At 39.7% G+C, this 5,000-nt stretch overlaps 1 pseudogene; it reads right to left on the minus strand.

Moving 5' to 3' along the window:
* The window catches only part of LOC137971185 (uncharacterized), a 225,030-nt pseudogene that overhangs the window by 12,190 nt on the left and 207,840 nt on the right, over window positions 1-5,000 (minus strand).

Consider the following 5,000-nt stretch of genomic DNA (forward strand, 5'->3'; position numbering starts at 1 on the left):
TCATGAATTTGATTTCTAGCCATGGAAGTTAAGTGTGTCCCGTAATTTATTGCCAACAAACAAGCCGAGCGAAGACGCGAGGCTTGCGAGGCGGTCAGCTTAATGCCGCGCGAGTATTGCAGCAGGCAGAAAAATTCTCGATCGTGCTGTGAAAAGTGTAATGTAAGTGTACGTAGCATCATAAATATTTTTGCTCTTTGGCCATTTCAATTTCAGCAGGAAAAGAAAACAAACAGCGGTTACAAACATTTTCATTTTATACTTGACGTTTCGTATGCTGCAACATACATCATCAGAAGTGACGGTTAAAACTGTTACACAAAAATTTTAAAAATTGAGCGAGGCAATGGTGACTAGTTACAAAGTAGTATTTCAAAATCGTAACTTCCGGTAGTTAATACTTCCGGAAGGAATTAATAAAGAAAAAGCTTCTCACTGCCAATGTTATTATTAAGAGAGGGTTTTAAGTCCCTGATTAATAACGATTCTTTAATTTTACACTGCAAGTCAGACTTTTCAGTAGCAAGGATTTGGAAATGGTCCCATTTGATGTTATGGCTGGTAGCAGAGGTCACTTCTGATGATCTATGTTGCAGCATACGAAACGTCAAGTATAAAATGAGAATGTTTTTTAACCACTGTTTGTTTTTTTTTTCCTGCTGAAAGTGTACGTAGTGTAATGTAAGGTTCCTTCGATATTTTATTAGGGACCACCGAAAACGCGTGTTTTGATGTGTGATGTCATTAGACAAACTTGCATGACGCGCGCGACTATTGATGATCTTGAGTTTGGAAGTAAGTGAAAACACATTTTTTTCCCATTTCCCTGACCATTGTGTTGTGTGTACTTGCTTTGAGTGTTCTTATTAACCGCGCAGCCATGGCCCGAGCGCGGTTCTTGCTCTGCACGTTGTTCATTTTTAACCGCGCGGCCATGGGCCGAGCAGGTTGCTTTTTCTGCACGGCGTTAATTTTTCGTTTTGTCGGTGACCAGACCCAAGCTTCCACTTGGCCATATAGTCAGTGGGACTTACAATCACGCAACTTATGATGTTTATTCGCCAAAAGCTGTTAAAATGTTAATGTGCTTAAGATTTTATGAATATTCCACTCTTCATTTGGTACAAAATATATTGCCTTTTTGTGTTATTGAAGCACTTGATTCGAAGCGAGTATTGAAAACATAAAAAGCCATTACGTCATCCACTGAATTTGTCGACGTTGCAACTTTCATTGGTAGGGAAATAACCACCGTACTAAAGATAGCCGTGGATAACTTAATTCTTGGATTATGTGACTGGTGTGACTTCTTTGCCGGCCCTTTACTCGTGTAAAAAAAAAAACAATTAAATTTAATAGTGACTTTAAAGAAAGAAAGCTGTAAGTTGTTAAGAGTGTTATTATCATATCATTCAGACCCATACATATCCCGGTGCAAATTCCAGATTAAGACCATTACGTAATCGGAGATTTTACAACAGCTACGACTGATGATTACAACGGCTATAAGTCATGGTGCAATAAGTTCGTGTGCAGTCGTTGTTGTCAGTTGTTGTGCTATAGATTGACCAGATGATTTTGTGTCTATAGTCATCAGTGAATCAACAAGTTATCTGAATAGAGTATAATGTGAAGTGCTAGATTTCAATCCCATATGAACCATGAGTCCTTGTGAGTCTCTGTCCTTGTGTGGGCCCATTTCCGTCTGTAGGGCTAACGCTCACATGGTTCATATGGGATTGAAATCTAGCACTTCACATTACACTCTATTCAGTTAACTCTGTTTAAAATATAAGTGCTACACGGCTAACGTTTGTATAAACGTAACCTTTCAGTGAATCAACAAGGATTGCTTTCGAATGTAGACTGTGTTGCGACAATTGTGGTAAGAAAACAGATAAACTTTTAAAGCGCAGTTACAAAAGATCCTCTTGTTTATTTTTGAACCATCGTGTTCCATATTGCTTGAACGAGCTCAAAACTAAACCGGCGTACGTGTTCTTATCGGCCACTGTTGCGGTCAATATCAGATTTCGGCCCGCGAGTACTGCAGTTTGTTTTTCGTTTTGTAACTAAGAGTTGTGAAGAATTTAATTTAACTTTCGAAGGAAATTTGTTGTCTGCAAAGTACACAATTCAACGATCAATTTGACTGTATCTTGCAAAATAAAAATTCTACAAGTGAAACAACTTTCATGTGCGAGAGAGTTTAATTCCCTATTAGATGTTTCACATTGGAAAGTCTAAAAACGCTTTGGCGATTTTTTACATGGCACTGATTTCATTCAACTTAATTATAGTATATTCCTGTTAAAATTACGGCAGTACTTTCCACATTATTGCAAAACACGTTGAACTAGATGATCTACATTGTTGTTGGAGATACAAAGTGAGCGATTTCCTTTATTGTATTATTGTTAACTAGATAAGTTGAGTTGCAGTACTTTCGAATAAAAAAAAAAAATACAACTGCTGTCGGGTATTTTAGAACTCTGATACAAATCTGCAAACTATGTATTATATCGACTGTTTAGTTGGCACTTAGCGATAGCTATTACTAGTATTAGTCGCACTTACGGCCCGACGTTTAATGCGTCTGGACGTCTTAGACGTGCTGTAGTATAAATACCGCCAATGATGGGGAATCACTATTCCGGGGGTAAGGGGTGGGGGTAGAGGATGAGGGTTGAGGGGTTGGGGGTGAAGGGTACAATAGCTGAAACAACCCAAACCTTTACAAAAATTCTAAAGCCTAGTTTTCATATTAGGGAAAATCCCACACAATCGGAGATTTCAGTCATTTCACAATTTCCCGGCCGTCCCAGATTTTGCCCACACGCTTGTCCCAGATTCTCCCGATAGCCAGAAAATGTGGTGACGTAATTCGGAGGACTGGGAAGAACAATTTTAACGCCGTATCCCACAATCGCGCGCGGCCTTAGGTGTTGTTTCCAAACTCCCTGCAGTATTTCCATTGCCCAAACTCAACAGACCATTCCATGTCTACCACATTTCCTGTTACTGAATGAACATTCAAGTAGATCCGACGAGATCTAAGCTCGCCTCTGCCATGTTGAATTCGAAAATAAGGCCGCACGCGGTTGTGGGATACGGGTTTAAAATTTTTCTCCCCAGTCCTCCGAATTACGTCATCAAATCACCTGGAGTGACCTTGGCGGGAGATGGAAAGTGGGGCAAAAATTGAAAAATGTAATTTAGAGGATTGGTAACATGCTAAAACCATCGGCGACGTCTCCATATGTCGGGAATGATGACCGAAAATCGGAAAAAACCTGGGTCACGTCGGGAAAATAGAAACGCTTCATATTTTCCCTATTCGTCCCCGACCATCCCAGATTATCGGGGATGTCTACGACTTATGGTTTTCGTTAGTCGGAAAAATCTGGGACGGTCTCGGGAAACTGCAAAATTCCCGATCGTCTGGGATTCTCCCAACAAATGAAAACTAGACTTAACCTAGGCCTAGGCCTAAACATTATCCAAAGCAAAGTGTTTAGGCCTAAGGTTAGCATTTTTGGGAAGGTTTGGATTGTTTCAGCTCTTATATCTCTCATCCCCGGAATAGTCATGTCGATGACAGACCATGCAGCGGCGGTGGTCTGTGTCTCTCCCTTGGCGTCTTTCCTGTGGTGTCTTTCCCTTTATCTACTTTAATAGACGAAGGGAAAGATATTTTCAGTTAATTTATTTTAACACAAGGATCGCACATCGCCAACCAGTGGCTTTTTTTCTCCGTTGAAATGGCCTTTTCCTTCAGCCCAAAACAGTAAAATACTATCATAGCGATGCGATGTGAAAAACCTCTGCTTCTCGCCGGTGATTTTAATTTCCACCTAGACAACACATCTAACAGCAACACAAAAGGATTCATGGATATCTTAGATTCTGCTGATTTAGATCAACACGTGCGTAGCTCAACTCACCGTAAAGGCCATATATTAGACTTAATTATTGCACAGCGTGATGATAATTTGGTCTATGATGTTATGATACTAAGTGATGCCTACTCCGATCTTCGAGTAGTCACATGCAGACTTACCAGCCCTCAACTCACTCCACTCGACTCTGCAAGGTACTTATGACGTTCCGATCTACCAAACAGCTACACAGTACAGCATAAAGGAGTTATTTTCCCGGCATGATTTATCTAATACGGCTGACATCAATGCTATAGTCGATGTCTATAATTCCACACTGAAAGATACATATATATATATATATATATATATATATATATATATATATATATATATATATATATATATAACGTTTAGAAGAAAGACAACTTCACAGCGTAGCGACTTCAAGTTTCATGTTTAGACAATCATCAGGCTACAGATCTTACATTTGCATTCTAACTCATTTAAAGACCATTCTAATACTTTCTTCTAAACGTTATTTCGCTCTACTTCACGTATCGAGCACTCTGCAGCTAACTGGAACCCCCTACTTGCGCTATATATAACAACCACATGGTTAAACCATCGTCCATGGACACCTTGGTATGATGAAAATCTACGGGAAGCCAAGAGAAATAAGCATAAGAAAGAGCGGAAGTATAGGAAATTGACAAGCAAATATTCATCCAAGCATGTGAAGTACAATCAGCTATTAGAGAAATGCAATACAACATCTTACAGAAATACGATCGAAGGAGCTGACCGAAATAAACTCTTCCGGCTTGTTGACGGTCTGCTTAAAACCAACAAGAATATTATTCTACCAGGACATGAATGATATTGGAAACCTAAATCCAACTAGGCGAACACCTGATGACATGTCAACTAGTCTGCCATCCAGCCAACTTAGTGAGTTTCATCTACCTGACAACAATGCTATTAAAAAGCTCATCATCTCTCATGTCATCAAAAACCTGTTCTCTGGACCCAATGCCGACGCAAGTGGTCAAGAAGCATGTTGATTTGCTGATCACTGTGACAGGTCAAATAGTTAGATCATCACTGTCTGGTGGTACATTC

The sequence above is a fragment of the Montipora foliosa genome, chromosome 1, assembly GCF_036669935.1.
Source record: "Montipora foliosa isolate CH-2021 chromosome 1, ASM3666993v2, whole genome shotgun sequence".
In the NCBI taxonomy this organism is placed as follows: domain Eukaryota; kingdom Metazoa; phylum Cnidaria; class Anthozoa; order Scleractinia; family Acroporidae; genus Montipora; species Montipora foliosa.